This window comes from Bubalus bubalis, chromosome 4 (genome assembly GCF_019923935.1).
Source record: "Bubalus bubalis isolate 160015118507 breed Murrah chromosome 4, NDDB_SH_1, whole genome shotgun sequence".
NCBI lineage: Eukaryota > Metazoa > Chordata > Mammalia > Artiodactyla > Bovidae > Bubalus > Bubalus bubalis.
Genome location: NC_059160.1, coordinates 32,628,008 through 32,643,991, shown reverse-complemented (window position 1 = coordinate 32,643,991; position 15,984 = coordinate 32,628,008). Strand labels below are relative to the sequence as shown.

The 15,984-nt window shown below is 37.9% G+C and overlaps 1 non-coding gene across 1 annotated transcript; it reads right to left on the bottom strand.

The window, feature by feature from the left end:
- Positions 1-11,509: 11,509 nt before the first annotated feature.
- On the bottom strand, positions 11,510-11,582 carry TRNAK-UUU. The gene has a single exon. It is a non-coding gene; the product is annotated as a tRNA-Lys (tRNA).
- Positions 11,583-15,984: the final 4,402 nt, after the last annotated feature.

The window sequence follows — 15,984 nt, the reverse complement described above, 5'->3', positions numbered from 1 at the left end:
TGTTTTAAGATAAATTTATTTCCTGTAAGAACACAGACTACCTCCTATATTTATACACCTTACAGATCCTAGGTAAAACAGATGGTGATAACAAAATAAACCTCTACTTAAATTGAACAATAGCAGAAAATTAACACGCACTAGTTCCAGATTAGACAAAAAAAAAAAAAAAAAAAGGAAGCACACGTGTTTTCCTTACGCCACTGTCTAACATGATTGGAGAACACACACAACAGTGATCCACCCTAGGAGCTTTCTGTGTTGCCAGTCCTGGCGAAGAAGCTTCTCTATAAGGTTTAACAAGTAGAAAGTTCGACCACTTCTAAAAGGGATAAACTACTTTGGAAAATACAATAATATTGATCATTATGTTGTTTCAAGGAAGGGCTTGAGCTTGCTCATGGAAGCCAATGGATGGGTCAGAACTTGGGAGCTAACTTGAAAGAATTTTGAATTTTCAGAAATACTTTAAAGGTGATTTAAGGACAGTCTTTTGGAATTGATTTTAAACAATGAAAACCAGGTTTAGTGTCTCCATATGGAAAACCAAAGATTTAATTGGAAAAGCACTTAACGTTGTCTGCTATGTTACAGGAGTTCTTTTCTTGTGCAGTGTTTGTATTATTTTTAACTACTCTCTTTGTATAATCTTGCCCTGTGTTTACCCTACAGTTCCCTTTTGTTTCTTTGTCAACACACTCACTCCAGACAAGCAGATTCTATTATTTTAGCTTACTCAGTGGCTCTTAGATTGTTCATTGAGAAGATCACATCACATCTCACCACAGCTGCTGGCAATATGTCTTGTATGAAATAAACAAACAGATTTTATTTCTTCAATATAGAGTTCAGCTAATTTATTTTATCAGCAAACTCAAATGTCCTTTGGAAAATCTGAAAGGTTTTGAATTTAAGATATGCAACTATGCCAGTCTCTAAGGTCTTCTTTTAGGATGAGAAAAGGAACCTGAATATCCATAATACTATCTACATATAAGAAGCTACATTTTTTAAAGTAATGAATACTCCGCATTCCATTTTTAATTACTAAGTTTTCACTATGAAAATTGTTATACCAAGTGGAAACCTTGAAGTGTTTTCATTTTCAGTCCATGTGCTTGGAGTCAGGCTCCCTTCTCAGCTTCAGGAGGGACTATAGTGTACCACCCTGCTTGCCTGATTGGTGCAGTGCTGGGCACATGACATAGCAATGCCACTCCAAGGGACTTTACTAGAACTAAAAAGGTCTGTATAATCAAAGCTATGGTTTTTCCAGTAGTCACATATGGATGTGAGAGCTGGACCATAAAGAAAGCTGATCACCAAAGAATTGATGCTTTCAAACTGTGGTGCTGGAGAAGACTCTTGAGAGTTCCTTGGACAGCATAGAGATCAATCCTAAAAGAAGTCAACCTTCCTATTCATTGGAAGGATTGGAGCTGAAGCTCCAATACTTTAGCCACCTATTGTGTAGAGCTGACTCACTGGAAAAGACTCTGTTGCTAGGAAAGATTGAGGATGAGAGGAGAAGGGGGTGACAGAGGATAAGATAATTGGATGGCATCATTGACTCAATGGACATGAGTTTGAGCAAACTCTGGGAGATAGAGGAGGACAGGGAAGCCTGGCATGCTGCAATCCATGGGGTCACAAAGAGTTGGACACGACTTAGTGACTGAACAACAACAACAAAGAACAGGGTTCTCTCTCTCTCTCTCTCTCTCTCTCTCTCTCTCTCTCTCGTCCCCTGAAGTAAAAGGTACTAAAGAAATAAACAAATAAGTAAAAGTAATCTTAAAACTAACAAGTACCATGTTTACCAATTCATGCACAGGCCTGTGTGACAAGGAAGTCAACCTGCAAAAAAGCAAAGCCAGAGATGGAAATGGCAGTGCCCCAATGACACCATTTCATCAGCCAGATCTCCTGGGCTTGAGCTAGAAATAGACTCCGACTTCCACTTCTACATGCTCTGGATTTCTGCCACTCGCCAACAAAATGACTCCTGTAAGTGTTTGCAGACAACAAAAATAGATGAAGTGCAGTCCCTCATTATATACGCTATTCATACAAAGTTACTTAAATTGAAACTGTGAACTTGATCTATCTGCCTGCAGCCTCCCATCATGATCTTTTCTCTGCTCTGCACCTCCTCTCAGACACATGTCCACTGCCCTTCTCCTGTTCTCTCTGATCCACCTTGCCCTTTCCCAAATCCAATCCTGTTCATAAGCAAAGTGCTGATAGAAATCAGTTACATCTTAGTGTAAACATATTCACTTAACAACCCTCTTAGGGGCATTTACATGTTAAGATAGATCTCCAAGTGCAGACTAGAAGTCATATTAGAGTTTCTCATGTTATCCTATTTTCTTTCTGCTCACACCACACTCCATGTCCCAGGCTAGAAATCTCTAACATTTCATTCATCTTCTCCAGTCAATCTAATGTCAAGTCCTAATTTTTAAAAATTCTTTTGCATTATTTTAAAATGTGCCCTTTTATCTCACTCAATTTCTTCTCATTTTAGCCTGAAGCAATTTCTACTGACTCCTAACTAGTCTCCCTGCCTGTCCTTTGGAGATGTTTTCTCCCAGTCTGTGGCTTGCCTTATCATTCTCTAAGTGCTGTCTATTGTGGAGCAATTTTTAATTTTAATAAAGTTGAGCTTCATCAATTATATCTTTCATGAATCATGCATTTTATATTGTATCAAAAAAGTCATCACCATATCCAGAAGCATCTAGGTTTGATCCTATGTTGTATTCTAGGAATTTTACAATTTTTCACCTTACACTTAAGTTTGTGATCCATTCTGAGTTCATTTTTGTGAAGAGTGTAAGGTCTGTGTCAAGATTTAATTTTTCCAGGTGGATGTTCAGTTGTTTCGTCACCAGTTTTGACGACTATCTTTGCTCTATAGTATTATCTTTGCTTCTTTGTCAAAGATCCTTTGGCTACATTCATGTGGGTCTATTTCTAGGTCCTTAATTCTATTACATTGATTCTTTTACCAATAACACAGTCTTGAATACTGCAGATTTGTAGTAAGTCTTGAAGTTGCATAGTTTAAGTCCTTCACTTTTGTTCTCTTCCAATATCAAGTTGGCTATTCTGGATCCTTTGCCTTCACATACAAACTTTATGATCAGTTTTTCAATATTCACAAAATTACTTGCTAGATTTTTACTGGAATTACATTGAATCTAAATTGAGATAAACTGAAATCCTGACAGTGTTGTTTCTTCCCATGGAATATCTTCCCATTTAATTATTCTTTGATATCATTCATCAAATTTTATAGGTCTCTCATGTAGATCTTATATATATTTAGATCTATACCTAAGTATTTCATTTTGAAGGGGTGCTAATCCAAATTGTATTGTGTTTTTCATTTTAAATTTCACCTGATTACTCCTGGTGTATAGGAAAGTGATTGACTTTTGTGCTTTAACTTCATTTCCTGCAATCTTATTAAAAATGCTTATTAGATTCAGAAGTTTGGTTTTGCTTTATATTCATATTTTTGTCAATTCACTAGGGTTTCACACAGATTATCATGATCATCTGCCAACAGAGAGAATTTTACTTCTTCTCATCCAGTCTTATACCTTTTATTTCCTTTTCCTTTCTTATTACATTAGCAAGACCTTCCAGTATAATGTTGAAAAGAAGTATTGAGAGGAGTCATCCTTGCCTTGCCTGTGATCTTAGTGGGAAAGCTTCAGACTTCTCACCATTAAGTATGATGTTTTCTGGTAAATATTTTTTTGTCACAAGTTGAGGATATTCCCCTCTAATCCTAGTTTACTGGGAGTTTTTAACAAGAATGAGTGTTGGTTTTTGTTGGTTTGGTTTTTTTTATTTTTTATTTTTTTTATTTTTTTGCATCTATGTTGTGATCATGTGATTTTTCTTTTTTAGACTGTTGATGTCATGGATTATAATAATTGATATAACTGCTGAATTAGCCTTGCATACCTGGGATAAATCCCACTTGAGCATGGAGTATAGTTCTTTTTATGCAGTGTTGCATTCAATTTGCTAATATACGTTGAAGATTTTTACATCTATGTTTATGAGAGATACTGGTTTGTAATTTTATTTTCTTGTACTGTCTTTGTCTGGTTTTGAAATTTGGGTAATAAAAAAACAGCCTCATAGAATGAATTAGGAGGTATTCCCTTTGTTTCCATTCTCTGAAAGAAATTGTAGAGAGTTTGTACAATTTCTTCCTTAAATATTTAGTAAAATTCATTAGTGAACACCTCTGATGCTGTTTTGTAAGGTTATTGCCTATTAATGCAATTCGTTTACTAGATGTCAACCTACTCACATTGTTTATTCCTTCATGTTTGAAAGTGAAATTGAAAGTTGCTCAATTGTGTCCGACTCTTTGTGATCCCATGGACTACAGAGTCCATGGAATTCTCTAGGCCAGAATACTGGAGTGGGTAGCCTTTCCCTTCTCCAGGAGATCTTTCCAACCCAGGAATCAAACCCAGGTCTCCCACATTACAGATGGATTCTTTACTAGCTGAGCCAGAAGGGAAGCCCTTCATTTGTGAGGTTTGGCAAATTGAGTCTTTAAAGGAATAGCTCCATTTCATCTAGGTTATCCAAGTTGTGACCATAGAATTCATCATAATGTTCCTTTCTTATTCTTTTAAGGTCCATGGATCTACAGTGATATCTATTCTTTCATTTCTAATGATAGCAACCTGTGCCCTCTTTTTTTTTTTTTCCCTTGATAATCAGTTTTATTAATCTTTTCAAAGAAACAGCTTTTGGTTACACTGTTCTATATTGATTTCCCACTTTCAATTTCATTGATTTCTGCTCTAATTTTTATTATTTCTTTTCACTGGTTTAATTTGGATTTAATTTACTCTTCCTTTTCTAGTCTCCTAATGTGGAAACTTGAATGACTGAACTTAGACCTTTTTTCTTTTACTAATATATGCATCCAATGCTATTTGTTTCCAAAGCACTGCTTCTATTACATCCCACACATTTTGACAACTCATATTTTCATTTCATTTTCAAAATAATTTTAATCATAAATAAATTTAATAATTTCTCTTGAGCTTTTTTCTTTGTCTTGTGTGATGGAGGTTGCTTAATCTCCACATATTTGGGGATTTTTTTAGTCAGATTCCTAGTTTAATTCATTGTGATCTGAGGGCAGATGTTGTATAATTTCTATTCATTTAAGTTTTTCAAGATGTGTTTTATGGCCCCAGATGTGGTCTGTCTTGATGAATGTTTCATGTGAACTTGAGAAGAATGTGCTTTCTTCTGTTTTAGATGAGGTAGTCTATAGATGTCAATTATATCCAGCTGATTGATGGTGTGTTGAGTTCAACTATGTCCTTACTGATTTTCTTCCTGTTGGATCAGTACGTTTCTGATAAAGGATGTTGAAATCTACAACGATAGTGGCTTCATTACTTCTCCTTGCAGGGCTACCAGTTGCTGCCTCATATGGATTAATGCTCTGCTGTTAGTCACATACATATACTGTTATACCTTCTTAAAGAACTGACACTTTGTTATTATGTATGCATTTCTTCATCCTTGATAACTTTCTTTGCTTTGAAGAGTGCTTTTTCTGAAATTAATACAGACCATCTGTTTTCTTTTGCTTAGTGTTAGCATGATGTATTTTTCTATCTTCATTTATTTTTAATATACATGTGACTTTGTATTTAAAGTAGATTTCTTATAGACAACATATAATTGGTTCTTAGCTTTATATGATGCACTCTGACAATATTTGTCTTTGTATTGGTGCATTTAGACCATGGACATTCAAGTGATTACTGATATTACTGGATTAATAGCTACCACATTTGTTGTTTTATATTTGTTGCCCTTAGTCTTTGTTCCTATTTTTGTCTTCCACTCTTTTTCTGCCTTTGTGGTTTTAATTAGCATTTCATACCATTCCACTTTCTTTCCTTTTCTACGTGTCAGTTATACATTCCCTGCAGTTTGCAATACACTTTTGCAACTAATCCAAGTCTAGTTTTAACTAACACTATACCATTTCATGGGTAGTGTATTTTATAGTAACAAAATAATTCTAATTCCTTCTTACCATACCTTGTATCCTTGCTTGTTATTAATTTAACTTATGCATGCTGCTGCTAAGTCGCTTCAGTCGTGTCCGACTCTGTGCGACCCCACAGACGGCAGCCCACCAGGCTCCCCCATCCTTGGGATTCTCCAGGCAAGAACACTGGAGTGGGTTGCCATTTCCTTCTCCAATGCATGAAAGTGGAAAGTGAAAGTGAACTCGCTCAGTTATGTCCGACTTCTAGCGACCCCATGGACTGCAGCCTACCAGGCTCCTCCGTTCATGGGATTTGCCAGGCAAGAGTACTGGAGTGGGTTGCCATTGCCTTCTCCGCACATATATATATATATATATATATATATATATGCATAAGCATATATATATATGATACATACATATGTATCCATATTTCAATATACTGTTGCTATTGTTTTCTTGAACAAATTATCTTTTAGATCAAATAGGAATAAGAAAAATACAAAATTTTATTTTACCTTCATTTATTGCTTGTTTAGTGCTCATCCTTTCTTTATATAGATCTGAGGTTCTAACCTTATTATTTTCTTTCTCTCTAAAGAACTTCTTTTAATACTTCTTGTATGGTAGGTGTACTAGGAACACAGTCCCTTGGTTTTTGTTTGTCTGAGAAAGCCTTTATCTCTCCTTCACTTCTGAAGGATAATTTTGCAGAGCAGAGAATTCAAGGTTGGTAATTTTTTTCTTTCAATACTTTATTTTGCTCTGCTCTCTTCTTGCTTGCATAGTTTCTGAGGAAATTTTGGATATAATTCTTGTCTTTGTTCTTCTATAGCTATTTTTTCCTCCCTGTGGCTACTTTCAGGATTTTCTCTTTATCTTTTACTTTCTTTAGTTTGAAAATAATATCCCTCTATGTAGGTTTTTGGCATTTATCCTGCTTGCTGTTCTCTGAGTTTTCTAGATCTGGGTTTCAGTTCAGTTGCTCAATTGTGTCTGACTCTTTGCGACCCCATGAACCACAGCATGCCAGGCCTCCCCGTCCATCACCAACTTTCGGAGTTCACCCAAACCTATGTCCATTGAGTTGGTGATGCCATCCAATCATCTCACATCATCCCCTTCTCCTCCTGCCCTCAATCTTTCCCAGCATCAGAGTCTTTTCAAATGAGTCAGCTCTTTGCATCAAGGGTCCAAAGTATTGGAGTTTAAGCTTCAACATCAGTCCTTCCAATGAATATTCAGGACTGATTCCTTTAGGATGGACTGGTTGGCTCTCCTTGCAGTCCAAGGGACTCTCAAGAGTCTTCTCCAACACCACAGTTCAAAAGCATCAATTCTTCCGCACTCAGCTTTCTTTATAGTCCAACTCTCACAACCATACATGACCACTGGAACTGGGTTTTGTGTCTCACAATAATTTGGGGAAATTCTCAGTTGTTGTTTTAAATATTTCTACAGTTCCTTTCTCTCTTACTTCTCATCCTGTTATTCTCATTATGTATACATTTCATCTTCTGTAGTTGTCCCATAGTTCTTGTATATTCTGTCCTGTTTTTTAGTCTTTGTTTTTTGGATTTGGAGGTCTCTATTGATACAGCCTCAATCTCAAAGATTCTTTCTTCAGCTATATACAGTCTACTAATGAGCTCATCAAAGTCATTCTTTATTTTTGAACTGTGTTTCAATTTCCAGCGTTTCTTTACTGTTCTTTCTTAGGAATTCTGTTTACATTGATAAGCTGTTTTGCTTGCTATACATCTTTACTCATAGAGCCCTTAGCATTGTTGTTTTTGTTGTTTAGTTGCCAAGTCATGTCCAACTTTTTTGTGACCCCATGGACTATAGCCTGCCAAGGTCCTGTGTCCATGGGATTTCCCAGACAAGAATGTTAGAATGGGTTGCCATTTACTTATCCAGGGGATCTTCCTAACCCAGACATTGAATATGTGTCTCCTGCATTGGCAAATGGATTCTTTAGCACTGAGCCACCAGGGAAGCCCAGCCCTTAGCATATTAATCATAATTGTTTTAAATTCTCAGCCTGATAATTTCAACATCCCTGCCATGTCTGGTTCTGACAAGACAGGCAGCCAGCTTGCTCTTCAAATTGTAATTTTTGCCTTTTAGTATACCTTGTAACTTTCTCTTGATAGAAGGACATGATGGATCAGGTAAAAGCAATTGTTGTAAATATGCCTTTAGTATTGTGGTGCCAAGATTTGGGGACAGGGAAGGTATGGGAAGAGGGGAAGTGGTCTACAGTCCTATGATTAGGTCTCTGTTATAATGAGCCTATATCTCTAGAGAGCGAACTTCACAGTGTTTCTCAGTCCTCCCCCCTCCACCGTTAGGTGGGAAACGATGGTTATCACTGACAAGAGCTGAGTGTTTCCTTTCTGCCAGGTCAGTTTGGTTCTGCTAATACTCCATCAGGTTAGGCTCTGGCTAACCAGTTTTTTCAGAGACCAGGACTTAAGAAGAACAGAGAGCTCAGGCATATTTCAAAATTGTTTATTTTCCTTCCTCTTTCAATAGCTTGAGGGGACTTTCTGCACTATTTACTGTGAGACTCCGGTTGAGTTCCTGGAGATAAAACTCACAAAAGTGTGTGTGTTGTGGGAGTGGCTCTGATGACTAGATTCCCCTGGAGTTTTTATCTCTCATACTGGTCCACACTGAGCATCCAGAAATTCATCAGTTACACTCAAGTTTTCTTATCCTGGTGGTACTGGTTCCACTGGCAGTTCTCACTCATGGGTCGCTAGTTCAGTAAGCTGTGACTCCTATATCTGCCTGTCTGTCTCTCCAATCTTAGGGACAATGCTTTGCCCTTTGTCCTCGGCTCCCTTCAGATCAAGAGGAGTTTTTGATTTTTCAGTCTGCTCAGCTTTTCCCTTCTTAAATAGAACATCAACTTCCAAGCTCTTTACATGCAAAACCAGAAATCCAAACTTTCTAGATTACAACATCCTTAATGAATCAATAATTTTTTAATAGAATATATAAACCAAAAGAAACATCCAACAGTTATATTTGTTAAGTAGATAGGCTCAGACGACTTAATAAATATTTATGTCCCAACATCTTACCAGCCATTTTGAAAAGGAATAACACACATAAATTGAAATAAAGTTTTTTTTTTAAAGTAACTGCAATTATTTAGCAAGAGGATGTAGAAACCTACAGTATATAAACCTACAGCTGCTGCTGCTGCTGCTAAGTCACTTCAGTTGTGTCTGACTCTGTGTGACCCCATAGACGGCAGCTGACCAGGCTCCCCCATCCCTGGGATTCTCCAGGCAAGAACACTGGAGTGGGTTGCCATTTCCTTCTCCAATGCATGAAAGTGAAAAGTGAAAGTGAAGTCACTCAGTCGTGTTTGACTCTTAGCGACCCCATGGACTGCAGCCCACCAGGCCCCTCCATCCATGGGATTTTCCAGGCAAGAGTACTGGAGTGGGGTGCCATTGCCTTCTCCGCAGCACAACTTCTCAAACCTTAAAATGAGATTGAATTCCACCTCCTTCATTTTCTATTTCACATTGATTGCAATGTGAATTTGTTTTCTATCACAGCAACCACAAAAAAGCTCAGCTTTGCAAAGCTATGACATCATCAAAAGGAACATGCCACAATCTAATGTTGAAATAGCAATTTGCTTAAAGCTAGGTGTTTGTGCAGTCTGTCAAACATCAAATATTATTGTGTTTCTTCAAGAATTTAGAGTACCCTACAGTGCCTCTGGAAAAGGTCAGTTTTCATTCCAATCCCAAAGAAAGGCAATGCCAAAGAATGTTCAAACTACCACACAATTGCACTCATCTCACACACTAGCAAAGTAACGCTAAAAATTCTCCAAGCCAGGCTTCAACAGTACGTAAACTGTGAACTTTCAGATGTTCAAGCTGGATTTAGAAAAGGCAGAGGAACCAGAGATCAAATTGTCAACATCTGTTGGATCATTGAAAAAGTGAGACAGTTCCAAAAAAATGTCTACTTCTGCGTTATTGACTATGCCAAAGACTTTGACTGTGTGGATAACAATAAACTGTGTAAAATTCTGAAAGAGGTGGGAATACCAGACCACCTGATCTGCCTCTTGAGAAATCTGTATGCAGGTCAAGAAGCAATAGTTAGAACTGCACATGGAATAACAGACTGGTTCCAAATAGGAAAAAGAGTATGTCAAGGCTGTATATTGTCACCCTGTTTATTTAACTTATATGCAGAATACATCATGAGAAATGCTGGACTGCAAGAAACACAAACTGGAATCAAGATTGCCAGGAGAAATATCAGTAACCTCAGATATGCAGATGACACCACCCTTATGGCAGAAACACTGACAAAAAACTAAAGGGCCTCTTGATGAAAGTGAAAGAGGAGAGTGAAAAAGTTGGCTTAAAGCTCAACATGCAGAAAACTAAGATCATGGCATCCAGTCCCATCACTTCATGGCAAATAGATGGGGAAACAATCGAAACAGTGACAGACTTTTTTGGGGGGAGGGGGTGCTCCAAAATCACTACAGATGGTGACTGCAGCCATGAAACTAAAGGACACTTGTTCCTTGGAAGAAAACTTATGACCAACCTAGACAGCACATTAAAAAGCAGAGACATTACTTTGCCAACAAGGGTCCATTTAGTCAAAGCTATGGTTTTTCCGGTAGTCGTGTATGGATGTGAGAGTTGGACTACAAAGAAAGGTGAAGGCTGAAGAATTGATGCTTTTGAACTGTGGTGTTGGAGAAGACTCTTGAGAGTCCCTTGGACGGCAAGGAGATCCAACCAGTCTATCCTAAAGGAAATCAGTCCTGAATGTTCATCGGAAGGACTGATACTGAAGCTGAAACTCAAATACTTTGGCTACCTGATGTGAAGAACTGACTCATTTGAAAAGACCCTAATGCTGCAAAAGACTGAAGGTGGGAGGAGAAAGGGAAGACAGAGGATGAGATGGTTGGATAGCATCACAGACTCAATGTACATGAGTTTGAGTAAGCTTCAGGAGTTGGTGATAGACAGGGAAGCCTAGCGTGCTGCAGTCCATAGGGTTGCAAAGAGTCAGACACAACTAAGCGACTGCACTGAACTGAACAGTGCATCTGAGGCCTGGCTGCAGTGCCGTGAAAGTGAAAGTGTTGGTCACTCAGTCATGTCTGACTCTTTGAGGTCCGATAAACTGCAGCCCTAGGGACAGCGGAGTCTGGTGAGCCACAGTCCATGGGGTTGCAAAGAATCGGACACAGCAGACCAACTAACCCCTTAGACTGCAGCCCTGTAACCAGGCTCATCTCTTCATGGAATTTTCCAGGCAAGAATACTGGAGTGGGTAGCCATCCCTTCTCCAGGAGATCTTCTCAACCCAGCAATCAAACCCAGGTGTCTAGCATTGCAGGCACATTCTTTACATCTGAGCTACCAGGGAAGCCCACAAAGGGAACCATGCTGCCTGAATAGGGACTTGAACCCTGGATCCTCAGGTTAAAAGTCTGATGCTCTACCAGTTGAGCTATTCAGGCAGTGCCGGGGGTGGGGGGGTGGGGGTTGATAAATGGTACATCTACCCAAAGCAGTCATATGCAGTTGTGAACAGTTATGAGATCCAATTAAAATAGATTAATTTTTTTTAAGTTGTATGAAATATCTTTATATCATCCTATGAAACGATCTTCAGTATCTTGTTAAGTAAGGTGGGAAGGAAAAAGGTATAAAGCATATTAGCAAAAGAAGGCAAAGATGACTATAAATATATTTTTCTTATGTTTAAAACCTGGGAGGAGAAATCAAAATTGTTTCCAAAATTCACCCACAGACACAAGAGGATGACAGAGTGGAGGATTTTGAGACAAAAGTTAGGTTTTTTTAACTACATATTGCTTTTTGGATTTGACCTAGGAAACATATACAAATGTTACATAATTATTAACAATTTTTAAAAACAATTTCTAAAAATAGAAAGCTAAATGAAGCAAATGAACTTAACTGCATATTGATTTTGTATCATAACCACACAGAGAGTAACTACTTCATGTGATTTGAAAACAAAACTAGTACTAAATTATTCAAGGGTTTTAAGAACTACAAAAACATATTAAGCTATTGCCATTTATCATATTCTTGTTGGTAGTGTTGATATTGTTACTCTGAGACTATTTTGTGTGTACTGTGGGTTAAAACAAATTAATGTTAATGTTGTTGAGAATTTAACATGAAAGAAAGTAGATATAGAGGTAAATAATGTAAGAGTAAAGAAAAGAATCTTAGTCCTATAGTTAAGTTGGGAGAGTCAAAATAAGTTCATGAAAATATTTTCTATTTTTCTTGTTATGGTTTCTCAGATACACCCATCATTTAAAAGTGCACATTTAATTTCCAAATACATGGAGTTTCTTAAGTATCTTCTATATTGATTCCTCATTTTGATATTCAGTTCGGTTCAATCACTCAGTCGTGTCTGACTCTTTGCAACCCCATGGACTATAGCATGCCAGGCCTCTCTGTCCATCACCAACTCCCAGAGTTTACTGAAACTCAAGTCCATTGAGTCCATGATTCCATCCAACCGTCTCATCCTCTGTCGTCTCCTTCTCCTCCCACCTTCAGTCTTTCCCAGCATCAGGGTCTTTTCAAATGAGTCATCTCTTCACATCAGGTGGCCAAAATATTGGTGTTTCAATTTCAACATCAGTCCTTCCAATGAATATTCAGGATTGATTTATTTCCTTTAGGATGGACCAGTTGGATCTGCAGTCCAAGGGACTCTCAAGAGTCTTGTCCAACATCACAGTTCAAAAGCATCAATTTTGATATTAATTTCTCATTTAAATGCTTCTTCTCTGCAATCACCCCCTGTAGTTTTTTTTTGGGGGGGGGGGGGCGGTCTCCTAACTTTATTGAGGCTTTCAATGGCTAAGTCAAAGAGCTCTCTTGGTAAATGTCACATAGCACTTGAAAATACTAGGGCTATTTTCAAATATCCTTTGATATTGATTTCTAACATAATCCACAGTGATAAGAGAACAAACTCTGTATGATTTCAATACCTTTAGACCATGAAATTTCTGCACTTCATTTTATGGCCCTGGATATGTTCCAGTATCTTCTAGTTTATAGTCTATGGGAACTTGAATAGAATTTGTATCCTCCTGTTGTGTGAAAATTGTATAAATGTTAATCATATTAAGTTGGTTCATGGTGCTTTTCAGGTCTACTATATCCTTCTACTTTTCTATATATTCATTCTATTAATTTTTTAGAGTCTGATATTGAAAATCCAACTAAAAGTCTTAATTTATCTACTCAAAAAAAGTTATAACAAGTAGTGTAAGTGTGTGTAACTTTGTTCTATATGTTCCAAGGTTTCTATAAATGCATTATCATACTTTCATAATTTAAAAATAAAAAATAAAGAGAGAAAAATGAGTTCATCAAATATGTTGTCTTAAAATATATGTATGTTTCTTAACTCTAGCCTTAAAGTGGCACCCAGCATCAACCCAAGCCTACAGAGGATAGCCAGCATGACACCATGACTAGTCAATTTCTCTTCTCTTTAGTGAAGAGAGTATCTTCTGGGTCCTCCTGGGAAACAGTCAACTGATGGGTTCTCTAGTTTTGTATAATTAATCCACACCACTCTACCCACTCCTATTAGCCTTTTAAGTCACTTTCTCAATTGTCAGCTAAGACAGTCCCAGAATCTCAATTTCATTTATTGTAGATTGTTGTTTCTTCCACAAGCTTCAAGGAACCAACCACCCCAGCAGTGCATTAGGAATGGTTCCAGGCGTACTTGTCAGAACATTAGATCCTGATTCATGGAAGGATAAGCCCAATCAATGTACTCTCACTTATCCCACTTTATATTCTGTCCCTCAGCTCCAGCACTTTGAAGTCCATTCCAAAACATTTTACCTTGCTTTCTGCCAAAATATATTAGCCAGATATAATTTGGGGTGACTTGGTTTGGGGATGACTAAGCCCTTTTCCTCCCACAAAATGAACAATAATTTCCATTTGGCCCATGCTGAGAACTAATCTTAGTTATTGGTTTAGAATAGAAGGCTGTAAGGGCAGATCCAAGGAGGGCGAGTGTCATCTTATGAGGTTGCTGCCTCAGATAAGGACTTTGCATGGTATCCAGGCAATGGAGAATGGGGCAGTAGGTCTGTTCTACTGGAAAATTGGGAAACTGAGAGTTGGAGATTTTCAAGTACATCTGTTAGGGGAAACACTGACTGAAACTGCCCACCCTGGCCAGGAACTACAGTAACAATTTGCATGAGCGCTTCCTGGTAAGAAGCATGAAATTAACAAGCCACCACCAACCAGAAGAATTCAGGAAAGAACAAAAGGAGACATCAGTCCTTAAGTCCTACCAACCTCTCAGAATCCTTCTCATTGGCAGAGCAGTGCAACACTACCAGGAAGGACCTTGAGTCAGACTGATTGGCCAGAGATGACCTGGAAACAAACCCCATCACCATAAAACCTGAGACTGCAAGCCACATGGCAGAGGAGTTCTTCTAGTTTCCCTCACCCCATTGCTTTCCTCCTGAGCACCCCTTCCCAGTAAAGTCTCTTGCTTTGTCATGACATTTGTCTCCTTGGATAATTCATTTCCAAGTGCTATACAACAGCCTACTCTTGGTTCCTGGAAGGGGTTCCTCTTCCTGCAACATATCCACTCAACATCCCTGTCGTACTGCTACATCTCTAGGACCTCAGCCCTTCCCTAAGGGTCTTGACTTGACTCTTCAAGACTTTATTGGTGGCATATACACAGTCTTCTAACTCTATTAATCTCACAACTAGGTCCAAGGCCTAATTTTCTGTACCATCTTCCCTCTTGCTTCAGAATGTGAGATTCTCTGTAAATGCTACCCCAGAGGCCTCTGGCTTTCACACTGTAGCTTAAGTTGATAGCTGATTGACTCATCTCAGTTATTTTCTTTCTTTGGCATTTAATAACAAGCAGCCAAATCCAAAATTTTTATGATTATTATTTCCCTTTTACCTCTTAATTACTTGAGAAACTGTATTAACAGTGCGTCTTCTCTAGTATTCCTAAGACAGTCACCCGCAGGTCTCGCTAACTGTGATGTTACAACATACCAAGCACTGTGTCAGCACCACACTTCCATCAGAAACATTAACTACTGTTGCCATCTGGTCAAGCGCGATCCAGTTCCAGAACCCCACTCATGTATCAGCTGTTTTATTTGCTGGTCCCCCCAGAAGCAAGTGATTGAAGCATTCCGTGCAAGTAGTTTATTTGTGAGGTGATCCTAGGAAATACCAGTACAGTAGGGGTGTAAGTTAAGAAAGAAAAAGAACCTGTGGTCTGGTACTGGAGATGGAGGAAGGCTAAAATGTCATCAAAATAAGAAGTTATGTGTCCTCAGAAAAAGAGCTACTTTTATTTCAATGGAAAGTAATGGGAAAAATCAAAAGGGGGAGAAGAGAATAAAAGAAGTTTTATTTAATTCCAAAACTATTTGATTTTAAAAACTTAAAGTAACAGAAGTTATTAATGATTTTTAAAGCCCTTTCTAATGTACTTTATATTATTTCATTAATTTTCAAGGTCTAAATCGTATTAGTCAGTGATGCAGCCTCTAGGCTATGCATATCCTGAAACCGTGTTAGCATTTTTTAAGATTCTATTGTGATGTTTGCTCTAAGATTGGCAATATTTAAATAATTCTGGCTTGCAGCACATCATTGCAAGCTATGAATTTATTAAATTTGAAAAGATGCAGGCGAAGATTCATTTTTTTAATTAATTTATTTTTTATTGATGGATAATTGCTTTATAGAATTTTGCTGTTTCCTGTCAAACCTCAACATGAATCAGCCATAGGTATGCATATACCCCCTCCTTTTTGAAACTCCCTCCCATCTCTCTCCCCATCCCATCCC